Source organism: Bactrocera tryoni, chromosome 2 (genome assembly GCF_016617805.1).
Source record: "Bactrocera tryoni isolate S06 chromosome 2, CSIRO_BtryS06_freeze2, whole genome shotgun sequence".
Lineage (NCBI taxonomy): Eukaryota > Metazoa > Arthropoda > Insecta > Diptera > Tephritidae > Bactrocera > Bactrocera tryoni.
The window spans coordinates 16,339,798-16,365,912 of record NC_052500.1 but is presented as its reverse complement, the minus strand read 5'-3'; the positions used below and the strand labels follow the sequence as shown (position 1 = coordinate 16,365,912).

The window sequence follows — 26,115 nt, the reverse complement described above, 5'->3', positions numbered from 1 at the left end:
TACAGAAATATATTTTGATCACCATTTTTATGAAGCATTATCATGCTATAAAAAAGTTACTATAAAAAGTTGAAATTACAGCATACATACATATGTATGTATATTGTAACATATATAATACATATATTGTAATGTTAAAATACATGTATGTATGTATGCTATAATTTAAAAATTTTATAGTAACTTTTTATCGCACAAATTTTAAAGCATGATGTATTTGAAGATATTGAATAACTCAGTATCGCAGATAGTCGACGAATAAAGTTAGTAAAGGTATATATTTTGATGATCATCTTTATGATGCATTGCACTTTTGTATACTATATTATATTATAATATACATATGTAAGTATGCTATAAATATAAATTTATACAGTAACTCTTTTATAGCATTATAATTTTTATAGCACAAATTTTGAAGTATCGCAGATAGTTGTACGAATAAAGCTAGTAACATACCATGGCCATACCATGCTATATAAAAGTTACTATAAAATGTTGAAATTATAGCATACATATGTATATTGTAGCATAAAGAAACTTAAAAAGGTATCATACATCATAAAAATTGTGATCAAAATATATACCTTAATTAACTAATGAGGTGGCCGACGGTCGCTGTGCAAAAAGTAAATTTTTACTATCTATCTGTATATGGAATGTGGTCAGGTCGACAAACACCACTTGGGCTAGGTTTTTGCCTGCGTGGATAAAAAATTGAGAATATATCCTTTCAGTGAACGACCTAATAATCTTTATCTATAATATATATTAATTAAATTTAATAATTAAAATTTTGTTCGAGAAATCCAAAATTTTATTTTTTTTATTTTATTTTTATAAAAGCTTGCATAATAATACAATTATTATACAAACTTAAGAAAATACGCAGCACTAGCATCATGGGCTATCGGCCGACTTCGTTATGTTATATGCGTCGAAGAAGGTCGCTATCTTTCAAAAAGTTGTAGATTTCTGAAATGTTGTTGCTTGAGGGATCCATCAATAAAGTTAGCTGGATCAGTATTAGTATGGAAGCTTTTGACAGTCTGATGAGTATATGAAGTGCTGGACAATGTTGCAGAAGATGCAATAGATTTAAATCTGAATCACAAAAATGGGCATTGTGATTTGATCTGAGTGCCATTTAGTATGTGAGAGCGTGTGTGATAATGGAGTAGTAATGCGAAGTCTGATATATGGAATGATATAATTAGATGAAAGCGATGACGGAAAGGATGGTTTGATACGATTTGGAATTTCTATTTTAGAGTAGTGGTGTCTGTAATTCATCCAAATCAAGCGCCAATTTAGTGGATCTTTGCTGAATAATAAGCCGTTTTATATCACTCTTAACAAACAAGGCAGATGTAGTTGTTGGAGTGATGCACACCTCCTTAGCCACCGAGTCCGCAAAAGTATTTCCAATGATTCCAGAGTGACCGGGTATCCACATTATTTTTAGTCTATGTGCTAACGAAAACAACAGCGATCTAATGCCAATAATGACGTCATTGTAGTTACTGCGGTTTTTTAAAGCTTGAAAACACGATAGACTATCTGTACAGATGATGAATTTACCAAGGTTTTGTTGGGCATACTGGACAGCTTTGAGAATACCCGTAGCTTCAGCGGTAAAAACTGAACAAAATGGAAATAATAAACCATACGATATTCTTTGTTGGTTATCATCAACTACAGCAAAAGATGTATGCGACGATTTGGAGCCATCAGTATATATAAACTGCCAACCAAAAGATTTGAAGTGCGCAGATAATTCCAAAAATCGAGATTTATACACAGTGCTTGGAGTGATGGATTTGCGAAGAAAAGTAAGATCACTAATGAAAGAAGATTCATTTACTTTCCACGGTGGAATATATTTACTGCAAGGCAGCAATATTTTAAGCGGCAACTCATTGGTTTTAGCAAACAAAGCACTTTTAAAAATAGAAGACGGTATTTTAGGAGACCTCTTTCTGCAAAGTGATGATTGAAAGTCCTTTTTTATAGTAAAGTTCGTGCTGAGTATGAGTTTTGAATAAAGCTTATTTAAGCTATCTTCCACTGCATCTTTTAGAGAAGGTAGGCCAGCTTCCGTCAGTATGTTTTTAATTGGCGATGTTGGAAACACTCGAAGAGAACAACGAACTGAAGAATGATAGGGCGCAGCAAGCATCTTTAGATGATTCTTAGAATGATGTCCATAAATTTCCAAGCCATAATTAATTACAGATGAGATGAGGGCTTTAGTGACGTTGACCAGTAAAGCCGAGCCGATGAGTGAGCGCTTTACATGAGAGGTATTTAATAATATTTAAATTAACAAAAAGTCTTTTTCTTATATACTGACAATGTTTCTTAAATGTATACTTAGAGTCTAATACAATACCAAGGAACTTAATACTATCTGTACACAAAATGTTTGTATTATCAAATGTGAGCGTTGGGATAGTACATTGATGTTTTTACAAATATGAAAAGTTTCGATTTAGGAAAAGATATTGATGTGCCTGAAGTAGAGGACCAACGAGAAAGACGCAATAAAAATTTCAGAGAAAGTAATTGTTACTGAAGTCAAATTTGAAGTTTTTGAGAATAAAATTAAATCATCAGCATAAATCTGATGCCGGATAGTAACAAAATCTGATAGAATGGTACTGATTTCATCAAATGCAATAGTAAATAGGATCACCGAGAGCGGTGACCCTTGTGGGGTACCATTATCTAATGGTAGAACAGAGGATGAAACATTGGATATGATAACACTTAATTTACGGTTGGATAGGAAAGATTTGACAAAATTAAAAATACGAGAACCCACTCTCCACCTACTAAGCTGTCTTAACACTACATGAATCCCAATCCTGTCAAATGCTTTTAGGAAATCTAAAGAAAGAATAGAAACATGATTTTTGTGGGACAGAGTATCAGAGATAAAGTGATCAAGGTGCAGGAGAGCATCCAACGTACCCTGCCCCCTCTTGAACGCAACTTGGTTGTGCGAAATGAGATTATTAGATTGAGCATACCAGGCGAGTCTAGTAGCAATAATCTTTTCAATCAATTTACCAAGGCAAGGAAGAAGGGAAATGGGACGATAACTGCTGACCACACCAGGAGGTTTACCAGGTTTTAAAATAGGAATAATCGCGCTAGTCTTCCAGAGGACAGGGTAGTTGCCACTGAGGAAAATACTATTGTAAAGTTTGACTAGACGGGATATAAGGAATGGAGGAAGGTGCTTGATGATAAGGTAAGAGATTTTATCAATGCCAGGAGTTTTGCCCTTGACTGACGAGAGGGCTAAATTAAAATCAAGTTCAGATATATCGGCATCTAAATATTCAGCTGATTGAGATACGGTGGAAGGAGGAAGGTAAGGAGAGCAAAGAGAAGAAAGTTTACTAGAGGAAAAATCAGAAGAGAAATTGGAGTCCAAAGAAATATTGAAAAGTGGTGTAAACTCTAAGGCTATATCTTTGGGATATAGTAGAGTGCCCTGAGGAGTATTTAAATAAGTGATAGGAGAAGAAGGTGATAAACCAGCCAGTCTTTTCATATCAGTCCAGATTTTTCTAGAATCCGAAGAAGAAGTGATATTATTCGTAAATTCTTGGAAACAATGAACCTTAGCTGCCTTAGCTTTATGGCGAAAAGTGCATTGGATTTTTTGTAAGCTATTAAGTTTGCACTAGAACGTAAACGTTTAAATTGATGCCATGCGTTCTGTTTCAGATTTCTTAGTGCAGAAAGCTCATTATTCCACCAAAGAGGAGCAAGCTTGACTGGTTTAGAAGAAGAAAGGGGAAAAGAATAGTTAGAAGCAGAACGTATAATTTTTTGGAATCTAGAAGCCTCTTGATTTATATTGGAAGAAAAGGGGAAATAACGTGAATGCGAAAAACAGGCTTCTTCAAACCTATCCCAATCAGCCGAATCAGTTTTATACCGAATCCTGGGCTTAAAAAATGAATGAGGGCGAGAAGTAGATATTTTGGAAAGGATGGGAAAATGATCACTGCCATGGAGATCATCAATACAACACCAGGATATTTTTGAGGAGAGGAGAGGCAGAACATATGGAAAGATCAATATTAGTGAAGGTAGAGTGAGTGGAAAATGGGTGGGGAACCATCATTTAAAACAATGCATGGTGGATCTTAGTGAAGGCATCCTCAATGCTACGTCCCTTGAGCAGCCGAAGCAGAGCTCCCAAAGGGGACTCCAAGCATTGAAGTCACCACACAAGATAAAAGGATTTGAACCGGAAGGAATAAGATTTAAAAATTCAGTAATAGAAAATGATTGATCAGGAGGGGAATAAGCACAGATGATTGAAATTTTATAGGGGGCGAGGATCTCAATAGCTACAGAAGAAAAAATTGAAAGGGGTATGGGAAGTAATACGTGAGGTAGATTTCTTTTAACTAGGATGGCAACTCCCTGCTTGTTGGTGGTGTTATGTGGGAGATTAATAAAATATCCCACATAAGCCCTAGGGGTAAAAGCTGAGGCATTATAAGATAGGTGAGTTTCATTCAACAGGATAATAGATGGATTGTACGATCCCATAAGTAACTCTAAGTTAATATAATTATTAACATAACCGTTAATGTTCCATTGAAGAAGTGTAATCATATCATATGTAAGCTTATAAAAGAAAAAAGTTAAGCTACAGAATATTTTATTTAAAACTAAATGTCAACTACGACCTGTAAGAAGGAAAAGGAATTGGGTAATGCAAGAGGATCTTTGCGAGCAGGAGAGGAGTGGGGAGAGGGTGTGATGGGACAGGAGGAAAGGATGTTGAGGAGGAGAGTCAGAGATGGATAAAGGGGAAGAAGAGAGGGGAAGGAGAAGTGGCAGAAGAGGAGGTAGGATGGGTTGGAAGGGATTGTTTAGATGAATTGATGTCTGTAGTTGTTGTTAGATTAGTTTTGGTAGGATTGTTGGATTTGTTATTAGGTGTTGTTTCATTATTGATTTGATTAGTATTGTTAGAAATTTTAGCTATAGAGGCAAAAGAGTTTGCATTAGAAGTTGTATGAGAAAATTGAATTTTATACTTGGTAACAGCTTCACGCATACTACATTTATAAATAGTTTTAATTTTTAATATTTCTTTGGATTGTTGATATTTAGGGAAAGTATTAGATGATGCCGGGTGGTCGCCCGAGCAATTTGCACACATTATTCTCTTACATTCAGTAGGTGGGGTATGATCGGAAGGGAGGTTGCATGAGACACAAGAAGGTGAATTACGGCAGTATTTTGCTGTGTGGCCAATTAATTGACATTGCTTACAACGCATAGGATTAGGGTAATACGGACGGACAGTGAGGTTCCTCCAGGCAACATCAATTCTTTCAGGAAGTTTGTATTTATCAAAAGTTAATAAAACTACACCCGTAGGATTACGGGAGCCGTCAGCAATTCGTGAAAACTTATGTACAGCAGAAACACCCTGCTCCTTTAGACCATCAACAATATCTTCTTCTGATAAGTTATTCAGGAATGGGGCGTATATGGTGCCTTTAACCGTATTCAAAGTATTATGAAGCTTGACATTGATATGACCTCCGCCAGGTAAAATTTTTGCAGAAAGAAATTTGCTAGCTGTTTTGTTGTTATTTACAAAGAGCAGTAGGCTACCATCACGTAGCTCAGTAACTTTACTTACTTCCTTACTGATTGCTTGAATACCTTTATACGTAGCGAAGCATGATGACGAATTAAGTGGCTTGTTGTCGTCCAGCGATGACATGACCAAAAATTTTGGATCATCCGTGTTTGAGACTGGTAATTCTGGAAATTGGTCTAACGGGATCGGATTTGGTTTTTTTCTTTTCTTTTTCATTATTGGAGATAATAGGGAAAACCTATTATCCCCTAATTTGGTGGCCCCAGGGGCCATAGTAAACGCGAATTTAAGTTTAACAAATTAAGAAATTAAGTGATTGAAAAGATATAAAACGATAAAAAATTAATTCACAAACAAAGCACGAGCGTAATATAAACGCAGAACAAACCGTTATACCGTTTTAACAAACTCAATAAGCACAGAGCGAAAAGCAACCGGTTACGATGACAGTTCGACGGTGAATGAAATCCAAAATTATTTATCGTTAAGTTTTATCATCCCAAAAAACAAACTAACCAATTATAATTTGTCATTTATCCTTTCTTAAGATATGCAAGCGACCACAGAGCGCATGAATGAATTTAATTAGTTTTGTAAAGTAAACAAAAGTAGTTTATTTATACTTTCAGCTCGCTTATCTAAATGTGATTAAATTGCATGGTTTGGTCGATAATAAATAGAAAGTTCTAGTGCCAGTAAGCAAATAGTACCATAAAGAAGTGGCAAACAGAAAGTAAAAGGAAAAGTTGAAGTTTAAGGCAGAACAGTGGAAACAAGTCATAAATCATATAATGTGATGTAAAATAATAAAAATATTACATAAAAGTATTATGTAATACATACATATCAACGTATATAAAAGAGAGCATCAACAAGGCTTGTAAACTTATACTAATGATAACACAAATTAAAAACATAAAGAGAAAAATTCAAACCAAAAAAAAAATATTAAAATAGAAAACAGACAATAAAAACCAAATAAAAAACAATAATAATAATTAATATAGGCTTTAAAGCCATACAACAACAAAAAACGTACATATGTATATGTATTTATAATTGAGACAAAAATAATAAATAAAATTATATTTAAAATCAATATAGACAGTTTTATAAGAAATATAAGGCAAAATAAAGAAAACATTATATTATCACCATCACTCACTCATCCCTAACGGAGTGGGGGAAAAATCGACCAACAGAGGAACGAACTGACGTGCCTCATTCGCACACGTTTTTTTGTTTTGTTTTTATAAAGAAAAATAAAACAACAAATCAAAACAAAATGTAAAACCAACCACAAGCCGACTCAAACCGGTTTTGCCCGGGGTGACAACGGACGGCTACTGATAACCTCAAAATGTCAAACCGGTTTGACGTTTAGCGATAACAGCATTTAAGGAACAAATATCGGCTCAATTGACTTAAATCTTTCGAAAGCTTGGTCACAGGCCAATAACGGCTCGGTCGTCAAGCCAAGTCTGGAAATAGAACAGCAGACAGACCGACATACAGAGACATATACAGATTGACGTAAGCTGGCGTGAAAATATGGGATTTTGTTGTGAAATTTTTGAGACAAAAATAAACAATAAAAAAGTGCAAAAATAACAGTAGCTAAAAGTGATGTAGAAATCGTGTTGGCAGACAGTTTATTGTAAAACGCATGGAAGTAATACACGCTGCGAGACGTTTGAAAAACGCATGGTTTATTTCGAATTTTTTTAAAAACAACAACAAGTCACATGAGTCGGGAGTAACTGTAGACTAAATAGTATACATACATATGTACATATATGTAAGTACATAAATATGTATGTATGGTATGTATGCAATTTTGTGAGTTTCCATTGACTGCGATTAATTGATTATAGCATTTTTTCACAATTTTATTATATTTCTATAAGTCATACGATTTGTGACGTCAGTTAATTTGATGCATATATGTATGTATATATGACAAATTAAGTGCATTGGCAATCAATCACATCGTTATCGTTGTGGCAACTGTCCAGCCAATCGTGGAACAATGCATTGCAGTAAAATTATAAAAAAAAATCCATGTACATGGCTAAATTACACATAAAAGTGGAATGTGATATTTCTATGGCGCACTTGTCAATGCGCTTTCAGCATTACATACATACATAGACATGTACAGAGCTGCTGTGTAAGCTATTTGCATTCAGTTGTAAATATGTTTTAGAAGTATAGCGGTGCTGCACCACAGCCCACAAGTGTTATTAGCTATCAGATTGCAAAGCGTGATTAGTCTACATAGAAAGTATATGGTGCAATAAACAAGTCTATTATGCGTAATTAAGATAATTTAATTTGATTTACAATATCTATGTATCTAAATCTATATATATAAAAAATAGAATTGCCTACATTTAGGGGCAATATGAAATAATATGGTGTCTGAAAATCAAATTAGAAATCTGAACTGAGCTAAAAACAAGCAGAAGATTCCTTACAAGAACTTTGATCCTTCAGTTTGTAAGACAGCTATATGCTATAGTGCACCGAACTGTGCACTCAATGATCCATTTCGAAGTTCCCTTATTTTTTAAAAGAAAAAAAACCAAGAAAATTCAAATTTAGAGAGGAACGTTTATTTTTCATCGAAAGAACATTCATTAACATTTATTTTTTGAAGATTATCTTTTCCGAGTGGACTCGTCAAAAAAGTCTTGCGGTATTTTCGCTAGTTGGCGCTGAAAGCGCGTAGTTCTAGTTTTATTCGTCGCATCGGGTCATCCTATACCTTTTTGGAAAGCTCATTTCACGCGCTAACACGTGTTTGATTGATTGTCGTTTCTTTTAAGTCGTTCGTGAGTTATAGCAGTCGCAAACATGGAGCAAAATAAAGAGAAAATACGGCATATTTTACAGTACTACAACGATAAAGGCAAAAATGCATCTCAAGCCGCCAATAAAATTTGTGCAGTTTATGGACCTGATACAGTTTCCATTTCCACCGCAGAACGATGTGGTCGAAGATGCGCCACGCTCCGGAAGGCCTGTCGTCGAAAATTGCGATAAAATCGCTGAATTGGTCGAAAGAGACCGGCATAGTAGCAGCCGTAGCATCGGTCAAGAGCTGGGCATGAGTCATTAAAAATTCATTTCAATTTCAATAAAGAAAAAATTCAATAAAAATACAGCAAGCCTTTTTTGACAATCCATTATATACTTTTTCTTTTCAATATTATATAACATTTTTATCTTATATAAAAATGATAAAGAGCAGACTGCAAATATTGTCAAAATTCACACTCTTTCCTCTAAGAACAGCTGACTCATGTAAACAGCAGTGCACACAAATGCATGCCATTAATGGTCTGTATGAATCGCAAATTAGCAAATTTTACATAAGCGAAATGCATTTGTTGTTCGAAAATTCACACTTTCTGTTTGTTTTTACACAATTTATTTTTAAGTAAAAAAAGACTTGTTTTTGTTTACAATTATCGCCACTTTTGTGCACTATGTAAATTGGTAACAGCTCATGGATTGCACAACAGCTGCATTTAATTGTTAATTTCTTTTGCTTTTTTGCATTAGCAAACTATTCGCCGAAAAACTATTTTCATTCTTAAGTGTATTTGTTGTAAGTATTTGCACGCCAGCAAAACGATTTAAAGTGTCTTAAGGGAATTTATCTAATTATTTTCACTTTTTTGTTTAGATATCGTCTGCTTAGTTCAATTTATAATAGTTGTATTCGATTTCGCACACTTTAGAGACTGGCGAATCGAACAAGCAACTGGTATAAACAAATACAGGAACAGAAAGCCATTTTGGACGAAGAGCAGCCTGAAGGGATTCAAGAGCTGCCATTTCATCCAGAAAAAACAACGGGTTTGGTGTGATTTATGGACCAGTGGAATCATGGGTAACTATTTCTTCAAAAATGATGCCGGTGAGAACGTAACCGTCAATGGCGAGCGTTATTGCGCTTTGCTAACCCACTATTTGATGCCTGAAATTTAAGCTCATGATCTCGGCGACATTTGGCTTACACAAGACGGCGCTATTCCTTCACATCGCATCAATCATTGGATTTATTGAGAGAATACTTCGGTGAGCAGATAATTTCACGGATTGGCCACAAATATCGTGTGATATAACACCGTCAGACTTTTTTCTGTAAGTCCAGAGCAAAACATAACGCATGTCATTCGCCAGTTATCAGTCTAAATGCTCGAACGAGTCATGAAAACGTTTTGGAGAGATATGCACGTGTGCAAAATTTCAGATCTGCTACGTCTCACTAGACTAGTTCTCGTATATATAGGCAGACATTTCCTTCTAGGTGTTACAAACTTCCTGGCAAACTTAATATACCCTCTACAGGGTATAAATAATAAAATTACATCCTATCCGTAATGACAGGGCCTCATTGTCATTGGCGCCGTGTCAATGTGCTCACTCTGGCATCAATCTAATGCATGCTTGTTGAACTACATTTTCGAATGCATTGAAAGCTTTTAAATGCGCCTCAAATACGTGAGTCATTTCACTTTCATGCTTGCGAATTTTGACTTAAGCTATTAATAACCGCCAAAAGTTGATGAAATGCATTAATTACAGGAAAATATATTTTATACACAGATGGCTCTAATTGTTTTGTGATTTTATGTATTGTAATCGATTGCAGCTGCTTGTAGCATGATGGCGTCATGTGCGATATAAAGGGTGATCCATTTAGAAGTTCCCTATTTTTTTTTCAGAAAAAAAAAACACAGAAACTTCAAATTTAACGTGGAATGCTTACTATCATTCGAAAGAATATTCTTTGGCTTTTATTTTTTAAAGACTATCTCTTTCTAAGGTTGACCGCTGCTACGTCTCTCACTTGAGTCGAATTTTAGAAGACTTGATCGAGCATTTCGACTGGTAACTGGCAATGACACGCGTGACGTTTTGTCCCAGGGCCTGAATCGAAGCGGGATTGTCAGCATGGACTTCCGACTTTACATATCCCCATCGGCCCACAAGCCACCCCAAACCTATTTTTTTTTTCTGGTAGAAATTGCAGTTCTTGAATCTCTTAAGTTGCTCTTCGTCCCGAATACGGAAAATTTGCTTGTTTATATATCTATTGAGCCAGAAATGGGCTGAACAAACTTTGGATCTTTTTGGAACTTTTGAAGAGCCCGTCGAGCGAAGAGATGTCGTTTGGGAAGGTCGAGCTGCTTCAGTTCTTGCACAAACTGTATCTTGTACGTTTCTAATTTAAGATATCGACGTAAAATACATCAAATCTTTCTATACGTCAATTCGAGTTACTGCGAACGGCGCTGATGGGACTCTCCAAGGTCTTCGTGTACACTCTCAGCTACGGCTGCTATATTTGCTTCGCTGCGTGCTGGACGTGGTCTATTCGGTCGAATTATATTCAATAATGAATGCTGGCTCTCAAGATGATTTGCAAACGTTGTTCAGGCGTAAGTCTTTCCATGATGAAATGCCAAACCAAACTGAACAAAAATAACATGACAACTTGACACGCCTCACGCGTGATCTTTCAAAAAAGGCAACTGAAAAAGTACCTCTACTTAGATCACCCGTTATAAATTGAATTGTGAAATTGCTAGCATTCAAAGGGGCTCAATAATAAAAGTATATGGTAATTTGCAGATTTATTGTTGGCCGTTTGCAATTGTGTATATAATAGAATATTAATGCATGTAAACATCATACATATACTAGTATATGTAGATTTACGTCAAAACGTAATTGAAACAAGTAAGGAAGGGCTAAGTTCGGGTGTCACCGAACATTTTATACTCTCGCATGATAAAGTGATAATCGAGATTTCATTATACGTCATTTACATATTTTTCAAATATCGTATTTGTGTAAAGTTTTATTCCGCTATCATCATTGGTTCCTAATGTACTATATATTATACAGAGAAGGCATCAGATGGAATTCAAAATAGCGTTATATTGGAAGAAGGCGTGGTTGTGAACCGATTTCACCCATATTTCGTACATGTCATCAGGGTGTTAAGAATATATTATATACCGAATTTCATTGAAATCGGTGTAGTAGTTCCTGAGATATGGTTTTTGGTCCATAAGTGGGCGAGGCCACGCCCATTTTAAATTAAAAAAAAAGCCTGGGTGCAGCTTCCTTCTGCAATTTCTTCCGTAAAATTTAGTGTTTCTGACGTTTTTTGTTAGTCCGTTAACGCACTTTTAGTGATTTTCAACATAACCTTTGTATGGGAGGTGGGCGTGGTTATTATCCGATTTCTTCCATTTTTGAACTGTATATGGAAATGCCTGAAGAAAACGACTCTGTAGAAGTTTGGTTGACATAGCTATAGTAGTTTCCGAGACGTACAAAAAAACTTAGTAGGGGGCGGGCCACGCCCACTTTTCCAAAAAAATTACGTCCAAATATGCCCCTCCTAATGCGATCCTTTGTGCCAAATTTCACTTTAATATCTTTATTTATGGCTTAGTTATGACACTTTATAGGTTTTTGGTTTCCGCCATTTTGTGGGCGTGGCAGTTGGCCGATTTTGCCCATCTTCGAACTTAACCTTCTTATGGAGCCAAGGAATACGTGTACCAAGTTTCATCATGATATCTCAATTTTTACTCAAGTTACAGCTTCCACGGGCGGACGGACGGACGGACGGACAGACAGACATCCGGATTTCGACTCTACTCGTCACCCTGATCACTTTGGTATATATAACCCTATATCTGACTCTTTTAGTTTTAGGACTTACAAACAACCGTTATGTGAACAAAACTATAATACTCTCCTTAGCAACATTGTTGCGAGAGTATAAATAGAAAAGTTTAATTTATTGGGGGTAATTTACCATAAGTCGAGCGACAAAAGAACACTAGGTAATAAAAGAAAATCTCCAAGGCTCAAAAAATGGCTCGCTAGAAAAGATTTTCACAGAACTGATGAAATATCAAGATGGAAACAAACACCTATTTTTAAGGTCTCTCAACTTAACACTAACGAATAAGTATGGAAATGTAGAGCCTTGCAGCAAATGTATTTCTATAGATGAAGATACATAATTATAAAACCATATTTTTATAAAAAAAAATGTATGAAAGGGCCTTTCAGCCCATTTAGTTGAGATTAAAAAAAGGACACATCCAATATTTTTTTGTTAATAAAATTTAAAAAATTAATAACAAAAAATCAAATTGTCTTGCAAAACAATTAAGCAAATTAGTTTTGCATCTCGCATTCTGAAAATGCAAATCAGCTCAGTCTAGAAGTTTTAAGTACTACATACGTCATAATGACAAACAATTTCTTGGCATCTCGTAAAAACGGTTTTTTGTGCCATTGTTTATTGACCCATGATGTTGTGAAAGACCACAATGGACGCCTATCAAGAGCAAACATGCAGGTGGCGCATGAAAAACGTTGAACGTCAGCGGGTAATTGCTGATGTGCGATTACAATTGTATTCGTAATAAAGAAATAGAAGAGCGTTTAACGGTGTCTAATCATAATTATTAATTTTTTGTTCTAATTCAAGTGATAAGTGTGTGTTATGGCAACTTTGACCATCAACTTTAAGCAACGGCATTGAGTGGAAAATATTTTAAAAAATAGTTCATGCATATAAAGCGTTTTTATTATCAAAACAAAAATCAAAAGTAAAAAAAATCACTTTTCCATCACAATAAGTGTGGCAAGATAAGGATGATATCTGGTAGAAACTGGAAAACCAAATCTAAATATACTTGTATGTGAATATATGTTTTGTGGTGATTTATTCGTGAAGGTTAAAGTGCTAATTTCTATGACTGAAATTATAATCATTCAAGAAATCTTATGTAGAACGCCTAAAAGGTGATAGCCTGAACTCATTTCAAAATAAGAAAAATATCTATATACTATGTAAAAATCTATTTTGACTTATGCTGTTATAAATAACCGTTATGTGAATAACTATCTTCTATCTTATCCTAATTAAAATATAGACTTAACCCTTTTGAGCTGATCAGAAGAAATTATAATTGTGAATGCTTAGATCAAAATTTATACACTGCATCTATTTTTGTATATAAAAAGCCATCTATGCTGTAAGAAAATATTAGCAAAGCGAAAAAGCATATATTTTCTACTACTGTTACAGACAAATTTTTCCAGTAATCAAAGTAATTAACATTTATTATTAACGCAACCCACAATAAGCACTTTCACTAATGAAACCAATGTCTATAAACGGTCTGTCTACATGGTCAAGTCAAGAAAAGCGCAATGCTAACCGCTATGTCTGTTTGTATGGCTAAATGTCCGCAATTAGGCGGCAAATAAGCGTAGAAAAGTTAAACACTGTTTATTTGCGTAGCAGAAATTTTACGCGTTCTTGGTCACAACACGCGATTTGCCATGTTGTTCCTTCACCGATTTGCTTCCCACTTTCAAAGGGCAATCACCAGGCAAATATACACACCTACTTAGGTTTTTTCTTCGATTTTTGCACATTTTTGTTTGGTTTATTTACATCCTTTGCAGTCATTGACAGCAAAACGTGCCATTCATTGATTTTTTTCCAGTCCACAGAACTGCATTGATTGTTTGCATAAAGTATTTGCATTTCAGGATGACTCTGATATTGGTTAGAATCTTACGGTTGAGTGAATTACTTCACTAATGAGCGTCTATTACTTAAGTGCGCATATGTAAATATAATTATATATAATTGCTTTTAATATTTAAGTAACTTTTTTGCGTATTTGTAGGTGGTATATTTTGTAGAAAATGTTTTAGCGTAAATGTTCTTATTCTGACTTTAAATTTGTTTTTGCATTTCTAATCATTTAACTGCCAGTCAATATTTACTGAAAATCCTGTGTGTGTATTTACCTTGACAAACTTCTGTAAAACGCGTCGTGTGCAAGTAAGAATATCGTACACTCTGTGCTCCCTGTTATGTTTACTTTTTAAGTGTAGACCAACAAAACTTTCCACAAATCCATTAAAGCGCATTTGTTAATTTCCGTTATTAGTTTCGCTTAAGCTTTTCTTACTTTTTTGTATTTGTCTTACTTTTCTTGGTATCAGTTCCTAGACGTTTGTAAACAAATTATTTTAATTGATTGGCGACATTTGCCAGCTCTTAATTAATCTGCTTGGCAGTAATGACAAGTTGTTGTTAGTGTGGGTGTGGATAAGTAATTAAATTAGTTGACAAGCTAAAGGACTTCCGGACCGCTCCTACACAGCGAAATTGTAACTGTTTTGCATAAAAGCGATGTAAAGTAACTTATGTTAGTTTTCCAAAAACTAGATCATGTGTTAATAAAGCATTGCTTTTTGGGGGGAAAAATACTGTTGAAGCCGATGATTGGATTGATCAACATTATTTGTACTGTCCAGCAGGGAAATCAACTGTTGAAAACTGGTTTGCTAAGTTTGAACGTGGCGAAATGAGCACCGAGGACAATGAAGGCAGTGGACGCCTTAAAGAGGCTGTTACCGACGAAAACATCAAAAAAATCCACAAAAAAATTTCGGATGCCCACAAAGCGAAGATTTTTGGGATAGCTGAAACTCCGAAGACATCACAGGAACGTGTTTGATATATTGTGAATGAATATTCAGGAACACGAAAGATCTGTGCAAAGTGGATGCCGCGCGAACTCACAATCCTTCAAAAACAACATAAACAAGTAAGGAAGGGCTAAGTTCGGGTGTCACCGAACATTTTATACTCTCGCATGATAAAGTGATAATCGAGATCTCATTATACGTCATTTACATATTTTTCAAATACCGTATTTTTGTAAAGTTTTATGTCGCGATCATCATTGGTTCCTAAAGTACATATATACTCGTATTATACAGAAAAGGCATCAGATGGAATTCAAAATAGCATTATATTGGAAGAGGGCGTGGTTGTGAACCGATTTCACCCATATTTCGTACATGTCATCAGGGTGTTAAGAAAATATTATATACCGAATTTCATTGAAATCAGTCTAGCAGTTACTGAGATATGGTTTTTGGTCCATAAGTGGGCGAGGCCTCGCCCATTTTCAATTTTTAAAAAAAGCCTGGGTGCAGCTTCCTTCTGCCATTTCTTCCGTAAAATTTAGTGTTTCTGACGTTTTTTGTTAGTCGGTTAACGCACTTTTAGTGATTTACAACATAACCTTTGTATGGGAGGTGGGCGTGGTTATTAACCGATTTCTTCCATTTTTGAACTGTATATGGAAATGCCTGAAAAAAACGACTCTGTAGAGTTTGGTAGACATAGCTATAGTAGTTTCCGAGATATGTACAAAAAACTTAGTAGGGGGCGGGGCCACGCCCGCTTTTCCGCAAAAACTGCGTCCAAATATGCCCCTCCCTAATGCGATCCTCTGTGCCAAATTTCACTTTAATATCTTTATTTATGGCTTGCAAAGTTATGACACTTTATAGGTTTTCGGTTTCCGCCATTTTGTGGGCGTGGCAGTGGGCCGATTTTGCCCATCTTCGAACTTAACCTTCTTATGGAGCCAAGGAATTCGTGTACCAAGTTTCATCATGATATCTCAATTTTTACTCAAGTTACAGCTTGCACGGACGGACGGACAGACGGACAGACGGACGGACGGACAGACAGACATCCGGATTTCGACTCTACTCGTCACCCTGATCACTTTGGTATATATAACCCTATATCTGACTCTTTTAGTTTTAGGACTTACAAACAACCGTTATGTGAACAAAACTATAATACTCTCTTTGGCAACTTTGTTGCGAGAGTATAAAAAGGAACGTTTTGGATATATTGTGAATGAATATCAAAGGAATGTATTGGATATATTGTGAATGAATATTTCGAAACAGGAAAGCTCTGTGCAAAGGGGATGCCGGGTGAACTCACAATCTTTCAAAAACAACATGGAATTGATGATTCTCAGGAGTGTTTGAAGCTGTTCTATCGTAATAACACCGAATTTTTGCGTCGTTAGGTGACAATGGATGAAACACGGCTTCATAATTTCACACCGCAGTCCATTCGACTGTCAGCCGATCGGACTGCACGTGATGCACCGAATTAAAAGCGTGGAAAGACCCAAAAGTCTGCTGGCAAGGTTATGACAACAATATTTTGGGTTGCACGTGATATAATATTCATCGACTAACTTCAAGGAGGAAAACCATTGACAGCGACTTTTACATTGTGTTATTGGAGCGTTGGAAGAACGAAATCGCAAAAAACGGTCCCATTTGAAGAAGAAGAAAGGGATGTTTCATCAAACATCATACCGTGTCACAAATCAATGAATACGATGTCAAAAATTCATCGTCAAAACTACAACTTTAACTTCGGCTTCACCGAAGATTTAGTGGCCAACACAGGTTCGATTCTAAAAGCTTAAAGTGGCATTAAAGGATTTACTATATATTTTGATTTTGATCGAACAGTTTGTATGACAGCTATTTGCTATAATAGTCCAACATGAATAATTTCTTCAGATTTGCAGCGAAGAAATAACAAATTTCATGAAGATACCTACGCAAATAAAAAAGTTTTTTCTAAGGAGAACTTGATTTTAATAAGTCAGTTTATATGGCAGTTATATGCTATACTGGAGGGATAGAGGGCCCCAACCAAGGAATGAGAAAGCTGCTATTTTCGCGCTTAAAGAGGAAAACCGGCGTAAGGTAGCGGCCAGAGTGCACCGTGCAGCAGCCGTTAGAATTGCATCAGCCTACCGCACAGTGTCAGGTGATGCAATATTAGTTATAAGAGGTAATGCTTAGGGCATTTGACCTTCTGGCATACGGAAGTAAAAAGCTGTGTGAGCTTAAGAAAACATCCGAAAGTAATAAGAGCGCAATAGATCAAATAAAAAAATATAAAAGGGCAACGAAGGTGAGAGAATCAGAGTCGCGGAAGATGGACGGCCAGATTATGATTATGAATAAACCGTAAATTCGGAGATGTCAACGTTTACACAACTCAGCTGTTATCCAGTCACGGATATTTCAAAAAGTACCTCCACAAAATCGGAAAAGTCGAAGAGCCATACAACGACGTGACAGAACACGACGCTGAAATGAACTCGTCACTATACATACATATACATATATTCTTCAGGGTCTCAGAGGTTTCCTTCTGGGTGTTACAAACTTCATGGCAAACTTAATATATGTATGTATGTACTTTGTTCAGGGTATTTTTCGGAAAATAAATTTCCATAACAACCATTTCAATTAGTTTTAAAATTGCAAAAAAATGTGTCAAGTAAAGATTTTCCAAGAAATTTTTGCCAATAATATTTAAAAAGGCTTATTATTTACGATACTAAACGAGATATACTAAAAAATGCACATTACATATGATAATTTGTTTTTTGTTACTACTTCAAGGTAAGATATTTTCAATGAGCTTTACAAAAATGTAAAAAGCTGGACACGTTTCAAGTGTTTAGAGGCAAGTTACAGCAAAGGCGAGGTAATAAGAATTGCAAGGTTGTAAGTGTTCAAGGAAAAATATAAAATTAACGAAAAAATAAAAAAATAGTAGAAATTAGAAAAACAATAAAGGCTTAGAAAAATATTGAAGGCATTGGTTTCAAAATTATTATATTGAAAGAAAATCCAGAAATAAAATATTAGAATTACATATAGATAATTTTATAAAGAAATATATATTTGGGGTACTCACAACCCATCGTAAAGCATCGTAAAATCGTAAAATTATAAATTTTTACAATTGTTTAAAAAAACTGTTGTTGGATCTCATACAAAAATGAGTTTACACATTTACAATTCTCAATGCTATGTTTTCGAATCGTTATAACTTATAACTTTATGAGACTTGTGAAAACCCTAATTTAATAAAATAAATTAATATGTATGTATATGCTTTCCAAGCCAAATAAATCACACTTACAAAGGGGAAACGCTCGAAAATTCTTACCGATATAAATTACTTACTTACTTTGCACAAAGCAATGGGCAGAACGTTGAAAGATTTTCGACAGACACCGAAATATATCTACATACATACATATAATATATGTACATATATGTTCGAATATACGAAAACAATTTGTGTGCATTGACACTTGAGCGTGAAGTGATTAAATCAAATTTTAAATAAATTTACACACACGTGTTTCGGTTACTTATCTATGTACATATGTATGTATTTGTAGGTATGATTAAACGCACAAAGAACCTGAATGAATCGCGTAAATAGTACTTGCACTTGCACATACTACATACATATGTATGTAAGCGTGTGCTGATAATTACATTGAACTAAGTCATTGTGCTAGAAAAAGTGTGTGACCCCGAAATTTGTCCGCGAGCATAAACATCTACGAATGTGTGAGTAATTTAGTATGAGAAAGCATTTCACAATAAATGCAATCGCGTTAGAAGCATTTGGAAAACAAACATTATGTCAACAAAATTTTAATATTTATAATTAAAAAATATGTAACATTTACTTATAAACTATAAAGTAATGCTAAAATAAAGTATAAAGAAACACTGAAAGTTACGGGGACGATTTTTCATTTAAAGTTGCCACTCTATTAATGCTAGTTGTTTGTTCGATTCGACACTCTTAAAGGTTTCAGCAGTTAACTCGGTTATTGTTTTGGCGGTATGCGTGATCTAAAAGAAAATGTAGGTCAATTTCAGAATACTCAGAACATTTTGACATACGAGCGCTATTTGTACTGTTTACAATAACTTAAAATATTCAGCGCGCTCAAAAACTGGTATTAAATCGGGAAAATTTGTTGTGCGATTTTTTTACAGTATCTTAAAATATTCATCTGGGTCAAAAATTGGAATTAAATCGGGAAAATTTGTTGTGCGATTTTTTTTACAGTAACTTAAAATATTCATCTGGGTGAAAAATTGGAATTAAATCGGGAAAATTTGTTGTGCGATTTTTTTTACAGTAACTTAAAATATTCATCCGAGTAAAACATTTTTGTGCGATTATTTTTTACAGTAACTAAAAGTATTCATCTGGGTCAAAAATCGGAATTAAATCGCGAAAATTATTTGTGCGATTTTTTGCAGTAACTTAAAATATTTATCTGGGTCGAAAATTGGAATTAAATCACGAAAATTGTGTGTGCGATTTTTTTTGGCAACTTTCGACGTGGATTAAATCAGTAACAGTACATCGATGAACTTAAATTAATTTTTGGCGATTAAGCTTCATTAGAGGGCCAGAGTTATATTGCAATACAAGAAAAATTATTCCCGTTGGATCCCACAAAATTGAATGATTTCATTTTATTCCCGTGTGAAAAGAATAAACTAAGAAGTCAACGTTTCTGGACACTGAAGAGGCGGTTGATGCATCCAGAAGGCATGTTTTGAAAATACCTCAATCAGCTTCGACAATAGGTTCAAAAGTGTATAAATCTTAATGGAGAATATTTTGAAAACTAATAAAAACGATTTTTTCGATGATTAATATTTATTTTTGTTCGAGAGACAAGAAAAATAAACGACAATAAACGATTTTAATCGGAATATGAGGTTAGGAAAAGATAAAGAGCGATTTCAGTCATTTTTTGAGTGGCAACTATCATTTCGATCTTTGCTTCACACATAAATGAATAATTTGCGTACAAAATTACATTCTATGGAAAGTAGGCGTGGTTCTAGTTCGATTCAAGTTTACTACTTTGTTATTAAGATACAGAAATTGATACAAAACGACGCATCACACCAATTTAGACTGATCTATGATCCTGCCACAATATTTTTTTATTATATATGTACATCTAAAAACAAACTTTGAAATTTAGAATCGCAAACAAAAACTGTAACTAATTAAAATCGTGTAAATTACATGAGCATATACTGCGAATAATAAATAACAAGGTGTCTAACCGGTAAACAAATAAAAGCAAACATGCAATTGACAATGATAAAATCACACCCCCGAACCGGCGCCGTAATTGCAACACGAGGCGCGGCAGTGCAATGACACCACTCATCAACAGCTGCGCCAGTAAACACTAATCGGACAAGCTACCAGCCAACCAAAATCATGCGAATACAATATATACTTATGTCTACCTACATGTACATTAGGGTGAACCAGAAACTCTCATCACTTTTTAAAGCTGTTGAACATACAAGCGTTGGTTTTTTTAGAAAATTTTATACTACATATGTATAAGCCGCTTTGTAAAATAGTTTATACTAAACGCTTCAAATGTTGGGGTATTTTTAATGAAAACTGTTTTTTATGGGTTATTTTATGCGGAAACTTTGAATATCCACAAACACTTTTAACAAGTATGCTAATAAAAACTTCCCTTACTTATTTTTTCTTGGAATATTCATAGACAACTTTATAAAGCATGCTAATAAAAAATTTCCCTTGCAGGGATATTTAAAATGACTGCTTATGCAGGGATATTTTGTCTATGAGTATCCACAGACAACTTTAAAAAGTATAACAAAAAAATTTCCCTTGTAGGGATATTTTTCTCTTTACATAGGCTCATTTTAATTAATGAATTCGATATATTAATTTTCAGTTCACCCTAATGTAGTTATATATTTTGACCAAATCACACATGGTTAGGTATTCACGCACGTTTATTATCCGCAAATTAAAAAAAAACTAGCAAAACATGTTTGCCAAAGGCTATTTTAAAATTAATGATTACTTTATTAACTGCAGACAGCAGCGATTTGACTTTTAATTTTTGCAAGTAAAGTTTTAAAACCTTCTGCGTATAAATTTATCGATTGAGTTGTTGTTATTGAGTGTTTTGAGAAAGGGAAATTATTTTTTTAGAAGATGCTATGAAAACTGCTGACACTATAACCTTTATAATAACGGTTAAAATCAGGGAGGCACAGATAATGGAATAATTAAGAACGGAGAAGGGAACTGACAGCCCCAAGTGGATTTAGAAATTTCTTTTCGCTAAAAAACTCCCGAATATCTTATTAGCATACTTAAAACAATATTCGAAAAAAGTATTTTTTTTTTCAAAAGAAGGGTAATTTTCCAGTTCTTTGTCGATTATACCATTAGTACGCTTTTATGTAGAACCGACTGTAATCGAAACAGTTTGGTGACATTTTTGCTCAATTTTGTCGCACAGTGTATTTCAAAATGTACAATGTAATTATTTTTGGGAGCTGTGCTTGTTTTGAATGGTTTGTGTCGCCTCATCTTTCGTTCAATCATAAAATTCTTGCACATTTGCCAATGACCATTAAAATATAAATAAAAGAGAAATAGATGCTGTTGTTTTGTGGCCATTTGTTTAGAAGAAAACACAGTTTTCAAGCGAGAAAATGTTTCAATGCTGTTTTTCAAATGTGATGAATATTTTTGTGTGCTTCTATTTTGTCAGTAAACAATTATTATTTAGTCATATATGTACATACATATGTACATATGTATGTATGAACAAGTGTATGGATTTTAGATTTAAATTAAAACACAGGAATATTTACCGTTTTAAATTGATGCATTAACTTTAGTCTGAAAAATTATTTCAATTTGGGTGTGTTTTTAATTGCGGAATTTATTACATTACAGTTATACATACATACATACATATGTATTTAGGTATATTTTTTTAAGATATCTTCCAAGATTTTGTTTTTCAGATTTCAAAAACATAGACGCCACTTTGTGACCTTATTTTGTGTTTAAAAATTTATTTTTGTAGTGCTTTTTATGAAAATTGGCATTGTAATTGCTTGTTTTCAATTTTGAATACTGATTTCCAAACTTCTCATTTTCACAGATTAATTTGTTTTTACTGTTTCGTATTTTAAGGTTTTCAAAAAATGTTTGAAATTTTTTTTTGCTAAGAGTTTTCAATTTTGGTTTTGGAAAAATTTTAAGATTTTAAGCTTTATATTTGGATTTTAATTTTGAAAATTTAGATTTTTCAATTCTTTAGTTTTTGATTGAGGTATTGATATATCAAAGTATGAGTTTTTTGAGGCTTAAGTTTTAAATTCGTTATATGTTTTCAACTGTGTTAAGTTTTTTTTGGATATTTGAGGTTATGGATTTGAAATATTGAAGTTTCAATTTAATGGGTTTTGAATTTTATATTTTCTACTTATCAATACTATGTGTTACACATTTATTTATGATTTCGAAATTTCCAAATTTTTAAAATAAACAAAAGAAAAAAATAATACGAAAAAAAATAGACGAAATTCGATTTATTTTTAATGTAAATAAATATATATGTAAATATAGTATTATTATTTTTATTGTAATTAATAGTTAGATACACTAAACAAAAATTAAAATAATTCATAGATATTTTTATAATTACAAAAAAAAAATTTTAACCTCTTAATATATTTTAATAATTTTAATTACTCTAACAATATTAAGTCATCACCTAATATAGTAGTTATGTAAAAATCCCGGTATTAAATTGGCCTATTAAAAGTAATTTCCCAATTGCATAATTATATTTATAATAGTTACTAGTTAAAGAATATAATAATACAATTTTATTTGCAGCGCAATAACTGCATGTATGAAGCGATAATATTTTTATAACGTGACTTTCACACATTAGATACATATGTACATATGTAAGTATGTATATGAATAATTCATGACTATGTCACTTACATATGTATGTTTACCCTTCGACTCGGTTGAACAGGCCCAAATAGTCATATTCTCTAAACACCACAACACTCCAGGAGAGATACACATACATATGTATATATATATGTATATGTATATATGTATGTAGATACAGTTTTATAGTAAGTATGTAAATAAAAATATATTTATCACAGTGTGCCCAGCGGGAAATACATAATGAAGTGGTCCCCAAATCTCTTCGTAATATAAAACTTTCATATTAAATGAATTTCTTAAAGGAAAAAAGGTTTTGATTTTGATCGGTCAGTTTATATTGAAGCTATGATAGTCCTATCTGAGAAATTTGTTCGCTATTTTGGGCAATAGTTTAAAGGTTTCTATACAAGAACTAGCTTTTGTGGTCCAAAAAAAGACGATTTTGACAAACGTCACCTCGGTAGTCGGGTCTACGTAACCGGAACGGACTCGGATTTTTTATCCGTGTAAGTACTGTCTCTTGGCAGAATTCGCCGCTACAACAAAAACAATAAATTACCCACCCCTCCTTTTTTCAGGCGGAGTAAAGGATGCATGCAAAACTTCAGATCGATATCTCAAAAACTGAAGGACTAGTTCGCGAGTATAGACCATTAAAAATATCATATCTCGATAATAAATTTTAAATTAAAAAATAATAATCGCAACCCTTCTTGCTGCCAAAATGTATAAATTTTTTTATTAATTTAATTTTTCTTTTATTTTCTTTTCTATTGGGTATTCAATATGCATATTTAAATATATTCTTGAACCTACTAACACATTTGCATGACTGTCATTTACGATTATTTAAAAAATACACATTGGCAAATTGACAGGAGGCTCGTGCACTGTATGCTACTTGTGCAAATCGGGCAAACATGCCCGTAGATAAGCTTCTTTGCTTGCATGGAGCGAGCACGCAAAGAGGAGAATGAAGGTTAGTTGCTTACGTCTCTCAGATTACTCGGCTCTATCTATGTGTGTTTATGTGCAAATTTATTCAGATATTTGCGCATGAATTTCAAGGACTTAGCTCAACAAGCACGGCAGTTTTAAAAATTATCCGTGAAAACGGAAATATTCTAGAGTGTTAAACATTTTAAGCGACATAAGAAAAATAAAAGTTGGTTAGTTACATTGTTTTGGTTTAAAAATATGCATATTTATATTAAAATTATGTACTGACTTACATATTATATTTATACAATATTGACCAAATACGAAAATCCTTTTTCACTACCCCAATATCTAATTGTTTTATTAGCAAGTTTTTGCGTAATGGCTGGTATATTTACATATATACATATATTTATATAGACACATATGCACATATATACATACATATGTATAAATTCAAATACAATTAAGAGTGTATACTATGCATTTGTTATTCACTATTTCTTGTGAAATTTATTGTTTTCTCTGTGCGAATAAATCCCCGACTTGTTATTTTCTCGAAGGTCATTGTCTAATGATATTGTTTTGATTTTTTTCTGATGCAGACGATAAGAATTGGGATGTACTAGAAATTTCTAGTTAAGAAAGGTCAAGGGAATTTCAAAACAAACAAAATAAGAAGTTATTGAACCATACAAAAATTTCCAATTGACCTTTTTTGTGCATTATTATACTGTGATGACAAAATTCGAAGTAATTAATAAATGTATTTCGACGAACAAATATTTATATGAATAAAAAAATTCTCGAGTGCAATATTTCAATATTTGTGTGCAAATTATGTTTTTTACCAGACCTTATGGCCAATAAAACAACAATCACGTATCACAAAATATAGTTTTTTTCAATGTCTGGTTAGCAGCCATCTGTCAGTTAAGCTTAATCCATACACTTGTTATAAGCCCCCCTGTGCCAGTCTGTGAAGTAGGTATAAAACAGCTAAGCGATTGAACTGCGCAGTTACGAATAAGCTGACACATTAACATGCATGCATACATACGTACATAAGTACATAAGCAGTTAATGACTGACAAAAATCAACAAAATGTTATTCTATGCTTAGGATGTATTTAATTAAAAAGCCTCAAACATAATTTAGACAGTTACATATGTACATATGTATGTACATACATAATATGTTTGTATAAGGAAAGTCTTCATATAAATTTCAGTACTACCCATTTTTATCCCTTACTACGGATGCACATTTCCACGTATGTATTTTCATGTACATATTATGTATTTATATAAATTTATAAATAAATTATGCGCCATCCACAGAACAAAATTTTAAACATTTGTACTATTGTTTTATTTTTGACTAAAAATAGCACAGTAGCGCCAGAGAGTAAATTATAAATACATTATTACATTACATTACATACATACATGTATTAATACTTAAAATGTATGTATATTATACATACACACGAACAAATATCTAATTTGTATATACATATGCATGTATGTATGTATACAGCAAGATTGAAAACAATTTTTTGTCTATCAACGAAATGTCGAAAATAAAGTGGAAAATTAACAACAATACACACATGTATCCACAGTATAAACAAAACAAAACAACCAGTTACAATTTGTTGCGAAGACGTGTGCAGCAGTAAAGTGTGAAAGATGGTGAACAAAACAAAAAGGAAAAAATATTTTTTTTTAAATTTTTCGAGCAACCAAATCAAGTCGCTAAAATTAACAAAAAATAGGCAAGATAAATTATATAACAAAACAAAAGTGCAAAACTTATTGATAACATTTTTTTAGTATATTTAATTGCTTTTTAATTTCTTTTTCATATTTCTATTACTACGGAATTTTCCACATATTTTTTCAAGATTAATGCACTTAAGTTAGCATTTAGTGAAAAAATTATAAGTATTTTTATTTTGTTATCAAA

At 33.5% G+C, this 26,115-nt stretch overlaps 1 protein-coding gene across 3 annotated transcripts in view; it reads right to left on the bottom strand.

Annotated features, from left to right (window-relative positions):
* Window positions 1–26,115, bottom strand: part of LOC120767764 (mitochondrial carrier protein Rim2) — a 36,450-nt gene that overhangs the window by 7,890 nt on the left and 2,445 nt on the right. The window lies entirely within an intron of this gene.